Genomic DNA, 24695 nt, shown 5'->3' on the forward strand with positions numbered 1-24695 from the left:
CGCATCTCTCTTTCCGGGTTTTCTAGCGTCCCTGCCAAATTAAAATTTCTGTCATTCCGCGCCCCGACTCGTAGAACGATGTCATTTCTTTGGTTATTCAGTGTGTTTCTCGTGATCAGCTCTCCCTTAGCAGCTCCCTCCCGGAGGTCCGAATGGGGGATTAGTTCGGAACCTTTTGCCGATGGAGAGTTCCCCGTGACTCTTTTTCAGTTGCAGACCATAAGTGTCGGATACACATTGTGTATATTTAATGCAGTGGTACCGTTGCCTTATGTATCCCCAGCAGCGAACACCTTGAAAAATGCTGGAAGTCTCACTGATACTCAGCACGCGATAAAGTTTTTGAGTGACATAAAATACAGTACTTTAATGACAGATTTGTGTAAAGTGCCAATCGTACCAGTCAATGTTTACTATTATGTTTCTAATGACATATATCCTTAATTTTTATGGTTCCATACTTCAATCGGTAAAAACGGAAACCTTATAGGATAACTTGATGGTCTGTTTGTCTGCCTGACTGACCGTTAATTCCTCTTATATTAAAAAAAGGGTAGACGTACCACGTTGAAATTTATATCAGGTACTAAATTTACGCTTTGTTGGTGGTGTAAAAATGTTGAGCTAAGGTAATTCAGTCTACAGATACGGTCACTTACGTATCATATTTTGATTCGTGCAAAACGACATATGAAAGCCTATACAGTACTGTCCATTGACCTAGAATAATGAAATTTGGAAAGAGGCAAGGTGTCATAATACATGTAAAGCGGAAAAAAGATCCGAAAGTTGTCAATATGTAATTACATTACGTAAAATATTTATTCCCGTTTGTTGTCTGTCTATCTTTCTGTAATTTTTATCAGTAAAAGATAAATATCTAGAGCCCCTTGGCAGTCTAAAATCTTAAAGTTTCTAAGTCAATGAAATCGTCATTTACGGCCCATATTTCGTTATTCGAAATCTCACTTTTGAAAATCTATAGATGAAGAAGCTATATACATAATTAAGTTTGTACGTAATACTCAGAGCACGAGTTTGACTCGCACTTTTTATCACAATAAAGAAGCAGTAGCAGAAACATATTCTTAAAGCTGACGTTCTATTCCCGCGAACTATATGCTACGCTCTTCATGGAGACTACCACTCGTAAAGTATGCCTACACTTAATCGCTAGACGATTATCTGTCTTGGGCGGAACATAAATTTTGACCATGTTGTATAACTTATACGCTCCATTGGGGAAGACTTAAATGAAGGTTTACAGACTCTCGCCGAAGAGCGCCCCTTGCAGGGGACGGGCTTTATTGAGGCAATGGGCACAAGAGTGGCGAAAAGAAAAAGAAAAGTCGGAAAAGATATATTTCTGCGGATTCTCCGAAAAGAAAATAGAGGTCGTCCCCAAGTGGGGCACGGATGTTTTATGGGGCACGTCCGTGGTTAAACGCTTTTAGCGGAAGTGACGCGAGTAACAAGGATGGCGGAACGATTTTTACAGTCTGTATAAAAGGACGGATTCCACCCAAGGACAGAAAAGGGGAAGGCTGTCTCTTTTACTGCACTCCAATTACTGTATGAGGGGGGATACGGTCTCAGATGGAGATCGTAAATTATTGTAGGAGAATACTAAGGCAGGTTCTGTCAGCGATGTGATCTGGCACTCAGTTATTTCTAGCTTTTAATAAGCTGAAGTCTTCAGAAACCAGCGTATTAGCTCTGTAAAGGGGTCACATATGTAACTGCATAGTTGACAAGTACGCACAGACAAATGTATCTAGTAAGCAGCCGCGAATATCGTTTGCCTGTGAGCCATACCGTGTTCGTTTGTCGAAGATCTCTGGCCGCGGTCCAGACCACGCTACCGTGCTCCTCGCTAGAATTGGTTAGTTGGTTGGTTTGGCGAAGGGGGCCAAACTGCGAGGTCATCAGTCCCATCGGATTAGGGAAGATTGGGGAAGGAAGTCGGCCGTGCCCTTTCAATAGAACCGTCCCAGCATTTGCCTGAAGCGATTTAGGGAAATCACGGGAAACCGACATGAGAATGGCCGGACTAGGATTTGAACCGTCGACCTCCCGAAGGCCAGTCCTGAGTGTTAACCCCTGCGTCACCTCGCTCGGTACCCGCTAGGAGGTGACGGAGTTGCAACTTTGCGATAATGAAGGAGCACGCACGACTCGGCTAAAAATGGAACATTCCCTAGTGTCGACAACTGCTCTCAATAAAACTTGGCGTGTGTGAGGTGGGGGCCAAACAATGTAATATGTATTTTTTGATTGTGCCCAGTTTTACTTTTAAGGGGTAAAACACATCGCGAAGGGTACATTGGTATTAGATTTGGGCGAAATATCTTCGAAGGAATGATATGTAAAAATGTTTCTCAAATAAAGTTTGATATGTAATTAACTTTCTTGAATATTCTATGATCGAATTTTGTAATAAACTGAATTTCTGAAAAATACCCAACCACTGTTACTTAATTTTGCAAAATTAAAATATTTGTTACAACATACATTGTAGAATCTTTCAAACTACATACATCCATGCATAACATAACTCGTTTTTGAAATGCAATTTTTGGAAAACATTCTGTACACAATAGGCCGTCAGAGTACTTTCAACATTCCTAGTTAATAGACTCAAACATTTATTATTAGTATAATTATTTATTGTACTTACATTTTTATTGTGTTTTAAACTGCTTGCTTACGTTTTACAGTACTCTTTTTTGTTTCTTAGTTTATCGTTTCACATAGGTGTATTTTGTTAATTGAACATAAATAAGTAACCATTTATTGTGATACAAAATTATTACTGTAATGATAATCTGAACAAACTGCATAAAACATAACGGTTTCTTAAACCATGCACATAAGGTGAACGACAGAGAACACAATATAAAACAAAATTCTACAGGATTTCAAATTGTCGCAGGTGATTCTCTAAGTATATCGATTTTTGTCAGGCATGATTCAGTACACGGGTAAGCCTTGGCGACGAAAGTTGTTTATGTACTAGCGACTGCATCTTAATTATATTCTTTCTCAGATGGAGACTGACATCATGATTTATTCAACAGAACTAGTTCTGAAAATCTTCTCACAAAATTCCTCAAACATAGACAGCCGTATTCATCTCAAACTTTCTTGTCCTCGGGTGTTATGGTTCAAACGGTTCTTCCACACTGACAACCCGCCTTTTCGTAGTTTTAAAAGCAATTAATGGTGATTTTCGACCTGGAATTCGAGAATGTTGTTTTCAAGCCCCAAATGTCGTTCGAAATCTTGTAAACAAGTGCCTAGCCAGGTGAAAAGTCATTTTGAAAGTATTTTCCTTCTCAGCGAGGGAGAAAAATCTATATTATATTTACACTTTTAGGGCAGTCAATGTGAAAGAACCGCTTAGTTCATCGTATCTGAGGACGAGAAACCTGTTCATCCCAACGGGCTCGACACCAAAGGTTTGGAAGAAATTTGTGAAAAGAGTTGCTGATCTAGCTCTGTTGAATGATTAAGACGTCAACCTCCTCTTCAGAAACAATATAACGAGAGTTGACTGAAAAGTAATGCCTCCACCTTCGTAACTCTTCATTAGCTGGTAGCATGCGTATGTGGCAGGTACTGACATGTTCCGTAGCCTCTTCTGTACAGCTCCAGTTGGCGGGAAGCCTTAGCAATGAACGGTTGTGTTGTTACAATGTAAAGTATTGAACTATGCGCAGACGGTGGGTCAATGCGATTTAAGCAACGTGCAGTCATTGAATTCTTGACAGCAGAGGTTGCCACCCCAAAGGAGATGGCTTAAATGGCTCTGAGCACTATGGGACTCAACTGCTGAGGTCATCAGTCCCCTAGAACTTAGAACTACTTAAACCTAACTAACATAAGGACGTCACACACATCCATGCCCGAGGCAGGATTCGAACCTGCGACCGTAGCAGACGCACGGTTCCGGACTGCGCGCCTCGAACCGCGAGACCACCGCGGCCGGCCCCAAAGGAGACACATCAGAGAATGAAAGCAGTTTATGGTGATAGTGTTGATGTCTCGTAACGCTAGAGGAGTTCCTGGCAAATATCAAGTCTGTGCGCTTTCATTTCAGGAGTCAGCATCCGGGATACCCATCGTGCACAGAATTTCCGACAGCCAATCACAGCAATAATGTGACCAACACGTACTTGTGAAATGCCGATTGTGCTTGCAATATCTCTTTGAGTGATACGACGATCGTCCTATATCAATATGTCAACATTTTGCTTGTGAAATTCGGTGGTTGCCTCGTGGGATTAGCCGAGCGGCCTGAGGCGTTGCAGTCATGGACTTTGCGGCTGGTCCCGGCGGAGGATCGAGTCTTCCCTCTGGCATGGGTGTGTTTGTTTGTCCTAAGGATAATTTTAGTTAAGTAGTGTGTAACCTTAGGGACTGATGACCTTAGCAATTAAGTCCCACAAGATTTCACACACACATATGAACATTTTTCAAATTTGGTGGTTGCTGTCACAGGACGTCCAACTCTTTGTGTGTCACGCTGGTCAGATGTTCCATCCACAACACCTTTAAACTTACTCACACAACGACGCACAGTACTCACATCAACACAAACCATAAACTGCTTTCATTCTCTGATGAATCTCTTTTGGGGTGACACCTTCTGCTGTCAAGAATTCAGTGACTACACGTTGCTTAAATAGCATTGACCGGCGTCTGCGCTGTAACAACACAACAGTTCAATGCTAAGGCTTCCCGCCAACTGGAGCTGTAGAAAAGAGGCTATGGAACAAGCCAGTACCCGCCGCATACCAATGCTGCCAACTGTTGAAGAGTTAGTAATGTGGAGGCATTACTTTTGAGTCAACCATGGTGTCAAGCTACAGTCGTTAGTACTTATCATTTCTCTTTGATAAAGTTTACAATGTACTGAAATATGAGCGATGCAAATGAGGATATTAGGTCACCAGCGAAAATTTGAAATCCTGCTGAGGTTTGTTTTATCTTGTGTTCTGTGTCGAGAATCTTATGTAAGGAAACTTCGTTAATTTGTGTGAAGATCAAGAATTGTTACATTTTTAGACTTTTTACTGATTATCATTACTGTAATGATTTTATATACCTATAGTAAGTTAATATTTTCATTTGACAATTAACTTGTGTGAAATGGTAAATTAAAAAACAACAAGTTTGAATGTGAAACCTAATATAACAATTTAAAACACAGAATATAAATAATTACAAAAATAATTAGACTAATAATAAATGATTAGCTAGGTATGTTAATTAGGTATGTTGAAAATACTCAGACAGCACATTTTGTACAGCTTATAGTCCAAAAATGGCATTTCAGAAACCAGGTTTATTACACATGATTATACGTAGTTTGATGTTGTAACAAACGTTTTCATTTTTTGAAATTAATTAGAGATGGGGGTATTTTGCAAAATTTCTGATTATTGCAAAATTACATTATACAGTTTTCAAATACGTTAAGTACATGTTAACTTTTATATGTGAAATATTTTTATACACCATACTTTTTAAGATATTTCCTCCAAGCCTAATATGCCAATTACCTTTTGGAGCGTGTTTTATCCTTTAAAAGTGAAATTGGGCACGAATAAAACAATAATTATTGAGCTATTTTGTCCCCTTTACAGAGCCGCTAAGTTTCGTCAGGATCGTATATTGGCACTTGGGAATGTTCCTCTATAATTGTGTAAGTGGCCACTGGGTCCCGTCTACAAAGAGACCTTTATTGTGACATCGGACGATGTCTGTTGTTGTTGTTGTTATTGTGAGTTGAGTGTAGATCCTGCGGGAGTTGAGGTCAACTGAAGCATGCGATACAACCCGTCGGCTTTGACCAACGATGCCATAGTTTGCTCATAGATATTAATGTCCTTATTTTAAAGTCATAGATAGACCTGTTATCTAAGGACTATGTAGCCATAGATAATAAATCGGTTATCATCTGTGGCGAGGCGTCATTATTGTAAACTGAAACAAATGGTTCAAAAGGCTCTGAGCACTATGGGACTCAACTGCTGTGGTCATTAATCCCCTAGAACTTAGAACTACTTAAACCTAACTAACCTAGGAACATCACACACATCCATGCCCGAGGCAGGATTCGAACCTGCGACCGTAGCAGTCGCACGGTTCCGGACTGCGCGCCTAGAACCGCGAGACCACCGCGGCCGGCAAACTGAAACAAATCAGTGGGCTTTTAAAAGACCGCGCTAGACATGGTGTACGATTTCTGTAACTTGTGTTTTCATTTGTTTGTCCCAGTTCATTCATTACTTATTTTCATTCTTAGTGAGCTTGATACATTTTGGAAGAAATGTTTCTCCTTCTGGACAATTTTTGCTTTTTAATTTTCGCTTGTAGGTATGGATTTATCTACTCCTATGAATATGGAAGACTACAAGCAGATTTCGTCAACTGCAGCACGGAATACAAATTTTACAGTAGTCGCTTTTTTTCGCTTTCGCTAGCCCTATTTTTACTACGTTATTTTTCAGTCTATACTAATACTATATGGGTCAACTGAAGTACGAGGTACAAATCTTATTTATGTCACTATTTTTCGCCTTCGCTAGGTCTAGATCTATATGTATCAAGTGAAATACTTGATACAAATTTTACTTTGTGGGTTTTATCGCCTTCACTAGCACTACTTTGATAATTTCCAGGTAATACTATTAGTACCGAAGGTGAAAAAAAATTTTATTCCATTCTTCAGTTGACCTATGTATAAATATTATGTGTGTCGCCTTTTTTCGTCTTCGCTAGCATTAGTATCGAATTCTTTGGCTGACATATATAGGGAAACTGATGTATGGAATACAAATTTTACGTACGTCGGTCTTTTCGTCGTCGCTAATACTATCAACCGAAGAATAGGATGCTAGTAATAGCGGAGGCGAAAAAAGCAACGGCTGTAAAATATGTATCCCTTACATCAGTTCACCTATATACCTACAGGATACTAGGATACTAGTGCTAACGAAGGCGAAAAAGTCGACGTGCTTTAAATTTGTATCCCACACCGCAGTTAACCTATACAGATCAACCAAAGTTCAATATACAACTCTTATATGCCAACTGAGATATTCCATACTAACGTTACTTCTGCCCGTATTAGTTCTTTCTTTTTTGTGTTGGTGTCCCATTCGTCAGTTGAGCTATATAGGTCACTGAAGAATAGGATACTAGGACTCAAAGAAGCGATATGCTTAACATTACGTTCTAAACATGTATGTACGTGGTATACGTCTATCATCTGTTTTCGTTGTACTTCAGTCCTTTGTTTCTCAACATTCGTCTTTGCTATTAAATCTGTGCAATACATCATCTTTGGTAACTTCAGATATCATTGGGCAAAGCCGACGGATTGTATCCCATTCTTCAATAATCCCGCAACTTGTGTGGTGCCACTCGCAGTTGGATGCACGGTGTCCTTCCTGGACCGCCGTAGTCTACCGTAACCGTCGTAGTCATAGTGAATGATTTTGCTATACAGATGGTAGGTTCTGCACCTCGGCGACCAGAAAAACCAGACGAAGCTGCTAGCCACTCTCCATTGTAGTCGCCTGCTGTGGATGCTTCCCGAGATATGTTTCCTAATGGAGAACAGAGCCACACTTCTGTGCATAATGAGCGTCACGTTTGCATGCAAATAGTTTTTCAGTGGCACAAGAGGCACATTTGTGCCCTGAACTTTCGGGTGCGTCTCGGCTCTGAAGTTCCTGAATTTCACTGGTCCTAACGCTACGAATTTGTTGCTTTAAGAATAGAAGTTAAACTGTTTAAAATTCATTATGCGTTTATGGAGACAATACATTTTAAGTGTTCTTATTGTTTTCCCGCTTAAATTGGTGGCTTTAAAATGTTTGCGTTTCGTTTTGAATGTAGACGCTTATATTGCTTGAAGCAGCTTACGAAAGATTAGAGCTAGCTTGTAATGCCTTGTGGCTCTCTGACAGCTGATTGTACGGAGTCGAAATTGCGTTTACATAAATTGCAATCCATAAAACTCTGCCTTAAAATAAATTGTAGTTTGTGTAAAAAAATTCTTTGACACTCCTGGGAATAATCTTACTAGTGAATATTAAGTTTTGTTACTGATTCTTAAGCTCACCTGATTTGATTTGATGGTCACACCAAGGTGTTTGCATAACTGCCAAGCAGGTTTCCCTTTAATTTATGTTGAATGATAATTTTTCCGTGTTAGTTTTGTAATGTTTTGAATATATGTGTCTTTTAAGTGGCAGCGGTCAGGTCAGCAAGGTCGTATGGGCTATTTGTTTGGAAGCTATGCAGTTCGTTACGTGCCAACGTCACTTTCATTTCAAAATATTGTAAACTATTCCGACTGTTATTTGTAGCTTCTACAAGTCTGCACATTGTTGGTAAGCGTGCCCAAGAATTCTTACCTTGGTGTGCTTGCACAAGGCTGCCATATTTAAAATCGATCAGGCGTCAAGCACCTTGAATAGCTATATCACTTGCGTAAAATTACCCTAAGGATGGACACACGCCCTTGTACAAATGCTTGATCATGCGTTCCGGACAAGCATGCAGTTTCTTGTGTGGTCACCTTTACGTACAATATCTGATTAAAGGAATCAAAAATGTTCAAATGTGTGTGAAATCTTATGGGACTTAACTGCTACGGTCATCAGTCCGTAAGCAGACACACTACTTAACTTAAGTTATCCTAAGGACAAACACATCGCACCCATACACGAGGGAGGACTCGAATCTCCGCCGGGACCAGCCGCACAGCCCATGACTGCAGCGCCCTAGACCGCTCGGCTAAACCCTTAAAGTAATCCAGATACCACCATGTGGACTCGCTTTCGGGAGGACGACGGTTCAATCCCGCGTCCGGTCATCCTGATTTAGGTTTTCTGTGATTTCCTTGAATCGCTCCAGGCAATTGCCGGGGTGGTTCCTTTAAAAGGGCACAGCCGTCTTCCTTCCCCGTCCTTCCCTAATCCAATGAGACCGATGACCTCGCAGTTTGGTCACTTCCCCCAAACAACCCAACACCCCTACGTAACGCGAAATAGACTACCACATGCCCCGCGAGTCGGACTCGCCAATATAAAAGGACGCAGGGAGTATTTTACCGTCAACAGAAAAGCAATAACAGCAGACTTGGTTGGTCAGGGAGGTCAGTGACTTCGAACGTTCATCAGCCACTGGGTATCATCTGAGTAACAATTACGTGAAGGAAATTTCAACCCTGCTAGAACTGAAAAAGTCAACTGTCGTTGATGTGACTGTGAAGCGGAAACGCGAAGGAGCAACAATAGCTACACTAAAGCCAGACAGGTCCAATGTACTGATGGACAGGAACAGTCGATGATGATGGTCCATTGAAACATCCCCTTAGAAAAATTATACACGACTGTGCTTAAAGTGACACACAATAGTTTTTAGCGCAACGCAATCTGACTTTCAATAATCCCTACAAGAGAATGGCCCTGACTAACATTTCACAAATCACTTACCTCACAAAAATCTTCGTTACTCGAACTACTGCAATACAGCGAGCGCCACTACTGCCAGCTAACTAAAAGATTCAAACTACGGAAGTCACTAACTACTGATAGGCACAGTTAGCAAATGAAAGATTTTAATAGAGAACAAACAATGTATTTACCTTTATAGTCATAATGTATGTAGCAGTTCATGACATCCAGTCCTACAAATTTCAAAACTCCGCCAGCTCTCTCCCCACGTCCACCACTGCTGGCGGCTCACCTCCAACTGCGCGACGCTACGCGCTGTTAGCATCCAGCTGCCGCTGCCCAACACTACAATGGCAGACAACAATGCAAACCAGCCACAGACTGCACACGGCACAGCCAGTGATTTTTCATACAGAGCGCTACGTGGCGTTACCAATAAGAAAACGTAAACAGCCTGCTTACACCATTAATGGTGATGAATTGATGAGGTCAACACAAACACCCAGTCATCTCGAGGCAGCTGAAAATCCTTTCCCTGCCAGGTATCGAACCTGGGACCCCGTACTCGGGAAGCGAGAACGCTACCAGGAACTGTCGAGCATTGCTGAGGTTGGTTCTGAAAAATGGCGTAAAAACAGTGGAAGGGATCAATGGTGAATTCCAAAGTGCTACAAGCAGTCTAGGTATTATGCTGTCTACGTGTAGAAGGGCTAAAAGTAATGTGACTTATTTGAAGGGCAGGTCATATTAATCCACATCTCCAGTTTATACTAAGTAACGCTCAAGATGGTGTAAATACAGTGCATGACTGAAAACAAGTAACTTGGAATGATGAATCACGCTATATCCTGTGCTCACCCTATGCTAGTGTTTGGGTTGGGCGAAAGCCTGCAGAACATTACGTCCCCAACACGTGTAGTTCCAAAACTAAAGTACAGAGGGGTCGGTAGTAACGTGTGGGTGGTTTACGTGTTTGGGTTGTGGTTCCCTTGCTGTGCTTAAGAAAACGCTGTATGATGAAGGATAAGAACACATTTCTTCAGCATTGTGTACTGCCTACATTACAGGAAACGTTCGGTGACGATGATGCACCCCGTCATAAAGCCGCTTCTATGAGCCAATGGATTGCGAGCAGTGATATTTCTTAAAGATACTGGCCTGCCCAGAGTCCAGACTTGTACGCACTGGAACACCTGTGCGACGTGTTACAACGTCGACTTCGCTCCAAGCCCCAGCGTCCGACATCCCTACCTCTTCTGGTTTCGGCTCTTGAGGAATAATGGGAAGCGTGTTAAATGCAACAGACGAGAACGGGGGATGATCCTATCGAACATATGGACTGCAACCGGGGAAATCCATTGAGAAAAGGGACTTTGACTAAGGGCAGATTACTATTACGCAGAGCCTGTGAACGGGTACCTCGGAAACGGTGAAGCAGGTGGAATGTTCACACGCTGCTGTCGTGATCATTTACGGAAAGACGTAGAAGAGCAATGAATCTACCACTACGTGCTAAACGGTTGGACGTCCACGACTTTGCACAGAACGTAGCATTCGGAGGATTGTCTGCTGTGTAAAGTAGGATAGATGGTGGTCTGTGGCATCTCTGCCGAAAGGGCACAATTCTGGTGCTCGCACACGTGTTTTGGAGCACATCGTTCGTCATGCATGGAGTACCGCAGCTGACCATCCCTATGTGTTCACATACTCATCTAACGACATTACAATTGCAATAGGCACGAGACAATCATGATTCGACAGTCGATCAGTATAGACCTGTCGGCTCTTCGAGTGAATCACATTTTTACTACGCAAGTCGATGGTACTCTGCACCAGCGACGTCATCGAGGTGAACGACGGCCGGAAACGTGCAGTGCGCCACGGACGCAGCCTGGTGCGAGCAGTATTATGCTATGACAGACATTCTCCTGCGCTTGCATGGGAGCTGTGGTACTAATCGCAGACACGCTGACAGCTGCGAACCACCTGCAACGCTTCATGCTTGATGTCTTCCCTGACAGCGATGTTATCTTTAAGCAGCATAATTGTGCCACGGTGGTTTGAAGAGCATTATAGCTAACTCCCATTGATGACTCGGCTACCAAATTCCCTGCTGTAATCCTGTGAAACCCATCTGGGTCGCTATCGGTCGTCATCATCATGTACGCAAATCAGCGGCCTGTTATATATGCGAATTACCTGGGCGCTGACATCTAATGCCACATAATTCCACAAACCTACCAACAAAATGTCAGACCCCTGATACGCCGTCCTGTTTCGTTCCAAAGACAGGCAAACAAGCTATTAAGCAAGTGGTCAAAATGTTTTGGCTTATCAGTGTACGTCAGACTGAGACAAGTTAATGCTGAGATCCTTAGAATAGCAAAACAAATATATTCTTAAATACAACATAAATGTCCCTTTGTAAAATTCCGTGATTAAAAATTACTGCTTTCCTTTTTGTCTATTTAGCACGGCAACAATCACTACATTTACTTTTAGGTTTACCAGTGTAAGCTGTGAGTTATAGTCACCTTCAGATCCCTATTGTAGCATGATAATCCTGCTAACAGAGAAGTGCAAGCCGAGACACAATTTTGCGCCTCTGTGATGTGAGGCATCCTATGATGCTACACTGATCTGTAGATGGCTGTAGAGCACAGCTGTAACGGGAAAACGTAAAAGTGAAATCAGTGGTTGTCGTCTCGTTAAACTAAAGAAGATAAAAAAAAAAAATAATATTCCTCATCTTTCTTCTTTTATATGAAGGAGACATTGAATCCCAAAAGAAGTTTCAACATATAACGTAAGTGATGCACTGAAATGTGTGATACTTGGAATCTGTAAAATTAGAGGAATACAATTTACGGGAATGTACTGGAAGCGTTGCTTAATTGCAAGTGTATCTTTATTGTACTTCCTGGCAGATTAAAACTATGTGCCGGACCGAGACTCGAACTCGGGACCCTTGCCCTTCGCCGGCAAGCAAAGATCCCGAGTTCGAGTCTCGGTCCGGCATACACTTTTAATCTGCCAGGAAGTTTCATATCAGAGCATACTCCGTTGTAGAGTGAAAATTTCAACAAATTTTATCCGTTAGGATCACAATTTAACTAATTTTAGGTTCCCTGGACAATACTCCTTATCACCTTACTCTTCATCGAAACAAGATATTTTCACAAACTCAGACATAAAGACAATAGTGTGCCCACTGAGTTAATAAGCCTAATCGCCCCACTACCCTTTTCTAGGTGTCTGACGTAAATAGAACATTGGCATATGGACTAATTCTGGAATCCTTTGGTACAGCTAGTACTTTATTGAATTACTAGGTAACTAACTGGAGTGGTGTGCACCCCCAAGACGTCGACTGGTAACTGGACAACAGTAGCAAGTGGTAGTCTACCACATTATGCTCCAATACACAGCTCGATTCAACCATTTCTGTCTGTAGCATGCTCTTCGATAAGCGCCTTGGACACATAGCACTAATTTTGATATTGGATTAGATGTTGTTGTTGTTGTCTTCAGTCCTGAGAATGGTTTGATGCAGCTCTCCATGCTACCCTGTGCAAGCTTCTTCATCTCCCAGTACCTACTGCAACCTACATCCTTCTGAATCTGCTTAGTGTATCCATCTCTTGGTCTCCCTCTACGATTTTTACCCTCCACGCTGCCCTCCAATACGAAATTGTTGATCCCTTGATGCCTCAGAACATGACCTACCAACCGATCCCTTCTTCTAGTCAAGTTGTGCCACAAACTTCTCTTCTCCCCAATCCTATTCAATACTTCCTCACTAGTTATGTAATCTTCAGCATTCTTCTGTAGCACCACATTTCGAAAGCTTCTATTCTCTTCTTGTCCAAACTAGTTATTGTCCATGTTTCACTTCCATACATGACTACGCTCCGTACAAATACGTTAAGAAACGATTTCCTGACACTTAAATCTATACTCGATGTTAACATATTTCTCTTCTTCAGAAACGCTTTCCTTGCCATTGCCAGTCTACATTTTATATCCTCTTTACTTCGACCATCATCAGTTATTTTGATCCCCAAATAGCAAAACTCCTTTACTACTTTAAGAGTCTCATTTCCTAATCTAATTCCCTCAGCATCACCCGACTTAATTCGACTACATTCCATTACTCTCGTTTTGCTATTGTTGATGTTCATCTTATATCCTCCTTTCAAGACACTGTCCATTCCATTCAACTGCTCTTCCAAGTCCTTTGCTGTCTCTGACAGAATTACAATGTCATCGGCGAACCTCAAAGTTTTTATTTCTTCCCCATGGATTTTAATACCTACTCCGAATTGTTCTTTTGTTTCCTTCACTGCTGGCTCAATATACAGATTTAATAACATAGGGGAGAGACTACAACCCTGTCTCGGTCCCTTCCCAACCACTGCTTCCCTCTCATGTCCCTCGACTCTTAGAAATGCCATCAGGTTTCTGTACAAATTGTAAATAGCCTTTCGCTCCCTGTGTTTTACCCCTGCCACCTTAAGAATTTGAAAGAGGATATTCCAAACAACATTGTCAAAAGCTTTCTCTAAGTCTACAAATGCTAGAAACGTAGGTTTGCCTTTTCTTAATCTTTCTTCTAAGATAAGTTGTAAGGTCAGTATTGCCTCACGTGTTCCAGTATTTCTACGGAATCCAAACAGATCTTCCCCGAGGTCGGCTTCCACTAGTTTTTCCATTGGTCTGTAAAGAATTAGAGTTAGTATTTTGCAGCTGTGGCTTATTAAAGTGATTGTTCGGTAATTTTCACATCTGTCAACCCCTGCTCTCTTTGGGATAGGAATTATTATATTCTTCTTGAAGTCTGAGGATATTTCGCCTGTTTCATACATCTTGCTCTCCAGATGGTACATTTTTGTCAGGACCGGCTCTCCCAAGGCCGTCAGTAGTTCTAATGGAATGTTGTCTACTCCGGGGCCTTGTTTCGAGTCAGGTCTTTCAGCGCTCTGTCAAACTCCTTACGCAGTATCGTATCCCCCATTTCGTCTTCATCTACATCCTCTTCCATTTCCATAATATTGTCCAGAAGTACATCGCCCTTATATAGTCCCTCTGTATACTCCTTCCACCTTTCTGCTTTCCCTTCTTTGCTTAGAACTGGGTTTCCATCTGAACTCTTGATGTTCATACAAGTGGTTCTCTTTTCTCCAAAGCTCTCTTTAATTTTCCTGTAGGCAGTACCTATCTTACTCCTAGTGAGATAAGCCTCTACATCCTTACATTTGTCCTCTAGCCATCCCTGCTTAGCCATTTTGCACTTCCTGTAGATCTCATTTTTGAGACGTTTGTATTCCGCCTTCACTACGTCATCCCTCAAAGCTACACATTCTTCTTCTGCTGTACTTCTTTCCCCCATTCCTGTCAATTGTTCTCCTATGCTCTCCCTGAAACTCTGTACAACTTCTGGTTCTTTCAGTTTATCGAGGTCCCATTTCCTTAAATTCCCACCTTTTTGCAGTTTCTTCAGTTTCAATCTGTAGTTCATAACCAATACATTGTGGTCAGAGTCCACATCTGCCCCTGGAAATGTCTTACAATTTAAAACCTGGTTCCTAAATCTCTGTCTTACCATTATATAATCTATCTCATACCTTTTAGTATCTCCAGGGTTCTTCCATGTATACAACCTCCTTTCATGATTCTGAAACCAAGTGTTAGCTATGATTCAGTTGTGCTCTGTGCAAAATTCTACCAGGCGGCTTCCTCTTTCATTTCTTAGCCCCAATCCATATTCACCTACTACGTTTCCTTCTCTCCCTTTTCCTACACTTGAATTCCAATCACCCATGACTATTAAATTTTCGTCTCCCTTCACTATCTGAATAATTTCTTGTATTTCATCATACATTTCTTCAATTTCTTCGTCATCTGCAGAGCTAGTTGGCATATAAACTTGTAATACTGTAGTAGGTGTGGGCTTGGTATATATCTTGGCCACAATAATGCGTTCACTATGTTGTTTGTAGTAGCTTACCCGTATTCCTATTTTCCTATTCATTATTAAACCTACTCCTGCATTACCCCTATTTGATTTTGTGTTTATAACCCTGTAGTCTCCTGACCAGAAGTCTTGTTCCTCCTGCCACCGAACTCTACTAATTCCCACTATATCTAACTTTAACCTATCCATTTCCCTTTTTAAATTTTCTAACCTACCTGCCCGATTCAGGGATCTCACATTCCACGCTTCGATCCGTAGAACGCGAGCTTTCTTTCTCCTGATAACGGCATCCTCTTGAGTAGTCCCCGCCCGGAGATCCGAACGGGGGACTATTTTACCTCCAGAATATTTTACCCAAGAGGACGCCATCATCATTTAATCATACAGTAAAGCTGCATGCCCTCGGGAAAAATTACGGCCGTAGTTTCCCCTTGCTTTCAGGCATTCGCAGTACCAGCATAGCAAGGCCGTTTTGGTTATTGTTACAAGGCCAGATCAGTCAATCATCCAGACCGTTGCCCTTGCAACTACTGAAAAGGCTGCTGCCCCTCTTCAGGAACCACACGTTTGTCTAGCCTCTCAACAGATACCCCTCCGTTGTGGTTGCACCTACGGTACAGCTATCTGTATCGCTGAGGCACGCAAGCCTCCCCACCAACGACAAGGTCCATGGTTCATGGGGGGGTTAGATATGTTGGGAATATTTAATCGCTGCAGGCGCCTTAACTCAAACACGTCATTTATTACGGTAAGAAGCTACAACATTACACCAGTCTCGCCAAGTGTATTTAGAACCCGTGTGAACACTAGTCGTTAGAGAACCGTTTCCAAAACTCCATACAAAAGGAAAAGCATTTGCCTCACTAAACTCCCATCTAAGAGGTATTTTCAGAACGTTTAATGAAAAGTGCATGTGTGACTGTGTTCCTATAGACAGAATGCTTCAAAACACGGTCTTCAGTGCCCAGGGTCTCGAGTTCTAGATACGCTCTGGCGGCTTCTCCTCAGTCATGGAACCTGTAGATTTGTACATGGGGTGGACAAAAAAAAAAAGGTTACATCAAAAACACCATCCGCTACCATGCTTATTACGGTGTAGGTTATTAGGTTCTTCTTGTAGAACAGGACAGGTGAGGAAGCAGGTTAGCAGTCACGCCCTGTTCACTCACGAGTAGATAACAAAGGCTCAATAATATTCATATCTATTGACTGTGGGGGCCAGCGGACTTCCGAAAGTTCACCCTAGTCCTAAAAAAAAAAAAAAAAAAAACTACCGCGAGCAATGCGAGCTGCGTGAACAAAGGCCCTGTCATGTTGGAACACAGCACCACCATTAGCGCACAACCAATGTAACATGGGATAAATCAGCCAAAATATTCATGTAAGGTACAGATGTGCTGTGGAGCTATCGGTATGACTGACAATGAACACACTTCATACGGCACGATTGCAGTGAGGACACATTTATTCCTCCAAGATAACCAGTTTAAACAGTCTTATGCTACCGTCATCTGATGCTTTGACTTCATGTAGTGTAATGTAACTCGGCAATTTTATTACAAGTTCCAGGACAGGTGATAGCAGCATAATACTCTTGAAACCGGTAATATTGGAAAAATAAATGTGTGTTGCGATACTGGCGAAAGAAATGTGTTCTTATTCATATAATCCTCGGATGTAATGCGATCTTGCATAGCAACTACGGGGTCAATGGAATGCCACCATAAGACGGTCCAAATCATCACTAACCACACCATATTCTACCTCTGGAACGCAAATGGGGCCAGATATTAGAAACAATGTGAAGCAAGACTCATCACACCAAATGACTATCTTCCATTTCTCCAGAGACCAGGTTTTGAGATTTCGCCAGCAGGTTTTCCTTAATGGAAATTTACATCACTGATGAATGGTTTGGGAATTCCAGCTCACTTTGCTAACGCCTGTTTATAGAGATCACTTCGTGTTGTTTTGGTGCTGGCAGGATCAATCAGTACTGCAGTAACTTTTGCACTGTCACCACCTTATTTTTCGTCACAATCCTTCTCAGTGACCATCTGTCACGATCACGCCACACATGCTTTCGTCTGCTTTGTTACTTAGCGGATTATGTTTCTGTACTTTATCTTTCATATGGTGCCTCTTGAAAGAACAAACAGTTCTTTTCCCTTAGGAACGTAAGTACTCACCACACAAACAATTTGCCCACGTTGAAATTCATTTACCTCCGACTTAACACTTCACTGAACACTGTTCTGATAACAACCGACACTTGTAAATTTTAGAGGACATTGCAGAGCGGCCGTTTGTGGTCGCATACAACAGCGCAAACTGCAGGCTTGGAAAGCAGTTCCCCCAAAAGAAACACATTCATGTACTTCCATTTATCATCATTAAAAAAAAAAAGGCTAGGGTTTGGCAAGCCGTGCGGCGCGCACAGTACCTAGGCGTCGTGCCAAAGCATGGCGTAACCCAGTTTGCATGCCGCATTCATGCAGCTGTTGCAAAGTAGCATCGATTTCACACAAAAAGGAAGAAAAAAAAAGAGTTCCTGCCCCACTGATTTACGAGCTGTGGAAATTAATTTCCCTGCGAAGAATCCGTATCATAGAGATGCCGGAAGGAAAAGTGGGTGCAAAGAACACAAAAAGAAGGAAGGGATTGAGAACGAGAGAGGGCCAAATAAAGCGTTGCTCTGAAAAGAAGCGAAGGAATATTTAAGGCATTCATTTCACTACTACATGAAAAAAAGGAAAGTACCCTGTCTATTCATCGTAATTGGCTCTATTTACGGAGAAGTTTCGTAGATTGTGCGAATGACCGTCACACGTATAAAGTAGTTATGTGTATCGTAGGATTTGTTCCGTTCTCCCAGTATAATCATCGTTAGTATACCACACTCATAGGACTTTATCTGGACTCAGTTTCAGCGTTTATTGGTCATCAAACCCTAGAAGAAGATCGCTTATGCTCATTATCGCCAATTTCGACCAACGTTATGGTAAATGTAGGGCATGGTTAGAAATGAAAGTCACAGAAGTGGCAGCTATATATGGCGAAGCGTTTAGGATTATCCGGATAAGTGCGAGTAGGACTCAAGCACTGAGGGTTCCGTAGTGACTTAAATATGTACACTCCTGGAAATTGAAATAAGAACACCGTGAATTCATTGTCCCAGGAAGGGGAAACTTTATTGAGACATTCCTGGGGTCAGATACAACACATGATCACACAGACAGAACCACAGCCACATAGACACAGGCAACAGAGCATGCACAATGTCTGCACTAGTACAGTGTATATCCACCTTTCGCAGCAATGCAGGCTGCTATTCTCCCATGGAGACGATCGTAGAGATGCTGGATGTAGTCCTGTGGAACGGCTTGCCATGCCATATCCACCTGGCGCATCAGTTGGACCAGAGTTCGTGCTGGACGTGCAGACCGCGTGAGACGACGCTTCATCCAGTCCGAAACATGCTCGATGGGGGACAGATCCGGAGATCTTGCTGGCCACGGTAGTTGACTTACACCTTCTAGAGCACGTTGGGTGGCACGGATACATGCAGACGTGCATTGTCCTGTTGGAACAGCAAGTTCCCTTGCCGGTCTAGGAATGGTAGAACGATGGGTTCAATGACGGTTTGGATGTACCGTGCACTATTCAGTGTTCCCTCGACGATCATCAGAGGTGTACGGCCAGTGTAGGAGATCGCTCCCCACACCATGATGCCGAGTGTTGGTCCTGTGTGCCTCGGTCGTATGCAGTCCTGATTGTGGCGCTCACCTGCACGGCGCCAAACACGCATAATACCATCATTGGCACCAAGGCAGAAGCGACTCTCATCGCTGAAGACGACACGTCTCCATTCGTCCCTCCATTCACGCCTGTCGCGACACCACTGGAGGCGGGCTGCACGATGTTGGGGCGTGAGCGGAAAACGGCCTAACGGTGTGCGGGACCGTAGCACAGTTTCATGGAGACGGTTGCGAATGGTCCTCGCCGATACCCCAGGAGCAACAGTGTCCCTAATTTGCTGGGAAGTGGCGGTGCGGTCCCCTACGGCACTGCGTAGGATCCTACGGTCTTGGCGTGCATCCGTGCGTCGCTGCGGTCCGGTCCCAGGTCGACGGGCACGTGCACCTTCCGCCGACCACTGGCGACAACATCGTTGTAGTGTGGAGACCTCACGCCCCACGTGTTGAGCATTTCGGCGGTACGTCCACCCAGCCTTCCCGCATGCCCACTATACGCCCTCGCTCGATGTCCGTCAACTGCACATACGGTTCACGTCCAACTGTGTTAAAGACAGCGATGGAACTCCGTATGCCACGGCAAACTGGCTGACACTGACGGCGGCGGTGCACAAATGCTGCGCAGCTAGCGCCATTCGACGGCCAACACCGCGGTTCTGGTGTGTCCGCTGTGCCGTGCGTGTGATCATTGCTTGTACAGCCCTCTCGCAGTGTCCGGAGCAAGTATGGTGGGTCTGACACACCGGTGTCAATGTGTTCTTTTTTCCATTTCCAGGAGTGTATGTAGATAGTTCATTCACCTCGGGACTAGAGAATTATGATGATTTTAACCTGTTGTCGGTATCGATACTGTCAAGATATCAGAATACACTGACAGGAAAAAACCCGCAACACCAAGAAAGAGGGCCGCGCGGGATTAGCCGAGAGGTCTCAGGCGTTGCAGTCATAGAATGTGCGGCTGGTTCCGGTTGAGGTTCGAGTCCTCCTTCGGGCATGGGTGTGTGTGTTTGTCTTAGGATAGTTTAGGGTAAGTAGTGTGTAAGCTTGGAAACTGATGACCTTAGCAGTTAGGTCCCATAAGATCTCACACACATTTTTGTTCCAAGAAAGAGGAAAGTTGGTAGGTGCGTTTCTAAATCCGAAAGACGATGGCTCTGAGCACTATGGGACCTAACATCTATGGTCATCAGTCCCCTAGAACTTAGAACTACTTAAACCTAACTAACCTAAGGACATCACACAACACCCAGCCATTACAAGGCAGAGAAAATCCCTGACCCCGCCGGGAATCGAACACGGGAACCCGGGCGTGGGAAGCGAGAACGCTACCGCACGACCACGAGATGTTGGCCCGAAAGACGATGTCTGTTCAGATTTCGAGACAGTCGCATAAGAATAGCGCCATGAGGAAGCGTATCATCTTTGCTTAAAATACACGGCGCCACAAAGACGCCATTATCAACACTTCACTGAGTATGAGTGAGGTCGCCTAATAGGGCTACAAGAAGCTGGATGGTCGTTCTGTGATATTGCCGAAAGACTTGGGAGGAATGTAGCTACTGTACATGATTCCTCACAGCGTGGCTCACGGCAGTGTAAGGTCTCAAGAAGACAGCTCTCCGGATGGCCACATGGCACTACCGAGGGGGGAAGACCATCATATGCGTCGTGTGATTGCGGCGCATCGTACTGCATCTGCAGCAGCAATTTGAGCAGCAGTTACAAATCGGTTACTTGAAGGACAGCTCAGAGCCAGACTCCCTGTAGCAGGTATTCCACTAACTACAAAGCACCGCCATCTGCGACTACAGTTGTGTCAAACGAGAGCTCATTGGAGAGCAGGATGGAGACTACCGACTACCGATGGTTCTGCTTCGGTCCCGTGTGTTAGTTAGAAGGAAACCAATTGAGGGCCTGCAACCAACCTGTCTCCGTGCTAGAACCCTGGACCGAGACCAGGGGCCACGGTCTGGCGATGTCGTGTGACAGCAGGAGCACTCTCTTGGTTATCCCACGCACCCTGACTGCACATCTGCACGTCAGTCTGGAGTCCCGAAATGTTTTGCTGCCGTTCATGGATAATATTTCAGGCAGAAGTTCTCCAACGGGATAACGCTCGTCCACATACCGCTCTTGTAACTCAACATGCTCTACAGAATTTCGACACATTGTTTTGGTCTGCTCGATCACCAGATCCGTCTCCAGACGTGCACATATGGAGCATCTTCGGACGACAACGAACGTCAGCCCCAAACAGCATTAATCGTCCCTGTATTGATCGACCAATTGCAACAGATATGGAACTTCACCCCACAAACTGACATACGGCACCTGTACAGCACAATGCATGCACGTTTGCATGCTTGCATTTGACATTCTGGTGGTTACACCGGTAATTGACGTACCAGCATTTCACTTTTGCAATGGATAATCTCGCGCTTACATGAAACTTTGATCTTGCGATGTGAATCACTTAAATATGTTACCCAGACAAGAATGTTCGAAAAATTTGATTACTCTACATTATTCAATTTTCGGTGCAGTGATTTTTTGAAGACAGTGTATTAGACGTAATTTATCATTTGAATTGCATTGATGTAGAAGCTTAAATTTTTTAGACCGCATAGAGGCTCAAATGGTTCAAATGGCTCTGAGCACTATGGGACTCAACTGCTGTGGTCATCAGTCCCCTAGATCTTAGAACTACTTAAACCTAACTAACCTAAGGACATCACACACAGCCATGCCCGAGGCAGGATTCGAACCTGCGACCGTAGCAGTCTCACGGCGCATAGAGGCGTTAAGTCTCACTACATGTCTTAAGTTTTCACTGATAAGTCCACTCATTCCTAAGAAAAAATAGTCTTAACAGACTGACGGATCTAATATTCCTCTGATATAATTACAAATTATTCATTACTTGTAAAACATTGCCTCTCTCTAAATTTCATGATTCGAGGTTAATGCGAAGTGCGCCATACATTTCGAATGAGTTTGCGAGTACCAAGCATGTGACATAAATGGCAGTATCTTTTCATTGCACTGACTTAGCTTAAATTTTTTATACCGATAACGGACAATGTACCTTATTGTGTCTACCAGTTCTAGAGGAAAAGGGGACTTAGACGGTCAGACCGATAGATGCATAAAAATGACAAAACATATTTTGTCTTATCATATAATTATACGTAAGGAATATTCAGATTTTTCTCTTTACTTGTACTGGGAACCGTTGCTTCATGTCAAATTTCTTTTCAGTGCATTGAGTTAGAAGCTGAATTTTTTTACACAGCCACTGGACAGTAGAACTTAACATGTGGCATAAATTTGAATTTGTTAACCTATCTTTTTCTGAGAAAAATCGTTCTTAATAGTCTGACAAACAGACAGACAGACACACAAATAAAAAAGCGATCCTATGAGGGCCCCGTTTTCACCAGCTGATACACTGATACCTAAATATAGTGTTTTTGGCGCGAAGCAGGCGAGGCGTGAGCCATCCGCAACTATGTTAACGCGGTTTCCTGGTAGCGTTAGACTCAGCGGAAGAATGACAGACATGTAAATCCATTTATGTGATGTCGAATCCCTAGACGGAAATAATTTTTATTTTTTTATCGTCACATTTTACTTATTTAAGCAGCAGATAAAACGGAACAATGTTCAGTATATTGTGGTTATTAATATTTTCGTAAAAGGCATGACAAGAAAAGACTAGGCACTCCGTCTTCAGTGAAAAAGTGGTAACTGAGGCCATAACGTATGACACAATATTACACGGAAGAGCATCACATAACAAAAACGTAATAGTTAACACACTCACACACTACTGTGTTGCAAGTGTAACGTGAAATCCGTATAGTTACACAGTTGCCAAAAACTCAGTCGCAAAGGCTGTGGAAATGAAAGTAGATCGTCTGGTAACCAACTCATGAGGTCAATCAAGTACATGGTTTTCCCTTGGGATTGATTAATCCGACGTTCAGGTGATATTAAAAAAACACATGGTGGAACCAAAGTAATTCAGTCCTGGTTGGGCCATCTACTTCCAGAGCGTGGTTTAAAATAAGATCTCTGGCAATTTAACTTAAAACGCGCCTACTCCTGTCTCATCACTGACATCTAGCCTCGCTTTGCTGCCGTAACTTACAGATTTTATGTGGCAAAAAGTGGCAGTGCGACATCAGCAATTGCAAGTGACATTTTCTCCACAAATGCTGCCACTGCCGGTACGGAGGATGAATTTCTCGCTTCAGATCTCCACCATTAGTCTGTACAGCTTTCCGACCTGACCGAGTCAATATCACTTCGCTTCCTAGCTCACAGTATTGCTCCTCTTCGTGTCCCAGCCAAGGGTCAAGATGAAACAACATTCTTCTAAGCTCTCTGCGGAAAGACCACCAAAATTTACTGGACCTCCAGCCAGGCACAAGATTAAAATCTGCGTCAGTGATAGACCAAATAGTTCCTAAAAGTTCGTTGTTACTTGAGTCAATCGCCTAATCTTTTACATTAAACAATTTTACAACTGTTTCCCCAACCACTCCGCCATGGCAATTGGGGACAATTTGAACCAATCTGCAGGAATTCGAGCTACCGCCTCTCCGAAAGATTGTGCGTTTCACCACTCTGGCTACTTTATAGGACATCGCGCAATCAATGAATATGTTACTAGCCTTCAAAACGAGTCAGGATGTTAACCTACAAGGTGCCAGGGAAGCGGAGGAGAATTTGAGGAGTGGGCGTAATTCGAGATAGCGGTACTCAGTCCCCTCCCCCACGACTTATATGTGGAGTAAAGTGCTACCTAAAATATTGTAAGGTCTCCGCGTTTTTCGGACTTTACATGAGCTTCATACGTATGATACAGAATAAACTTCCCAGAAAATAACTCTACATTGTCAACAATATGTACCCTTATAACGACAGGGGCATGCGTAAATGAGATAAAGTGAACACAGCTCGGAGACCAGCGCATGTGGCTAATGTCATTGGGAAATCCAATTTAACATTAACAAAAGATGGCCCAGCTGCAGCGCAGAAAGAAGTAAGGTGAGTACAATATAATACCTTCCAGAAAAAACACTACCGAGACCGTTGGTAAATGGTGATATTACATTAACGAAGCTAACGGAGCCGGCCGCTGAGGCTGTGCGGCTCTAGGCGCTTCAGTCCGGAACCACGCTGCTGCTGCGGTCGCAGGTTCGAGTTCTGCCTTGGGCATGGATGTGTGTGATGTCCTTATATTAGTTAGGTTTAAGTAGTTCTAAGTCTAGGGGACTGATGATCTCAAATGTTAAGTCCCATCGTGCTCAGAGCCATTTGAACCACTTTGAGTCTAGTGGCGATCCGGAGAGAAAAAATAAGAATTCACCTGTAACGAGCAAGCATTGGGCCGAAGCCATACTGTGTGACGTAGTAGAATCGAGGTAGGCCGAGTAACGTCATATAAAAGAATTTCGAGAATTAAATTAACACACAGACAGCTCTCGT

The sequence above is a fragment of the Schistocerca gregaria genome, chromosome 1 (genome assembly GCF_023897955.1).
Source record: "Schistocerca gregaria isolate iqSchGreg1 chromosome 1, iqSchGreg1.2, whole genome shotgun sequence".
Classification (NCBI taxonomy): domain Eukaryota; kingdom Metazoa; phylum Arthropoda; class Insecta; order Orthoptera; family Acrididae; genus Schistocerca; species Schistocerca gregaria.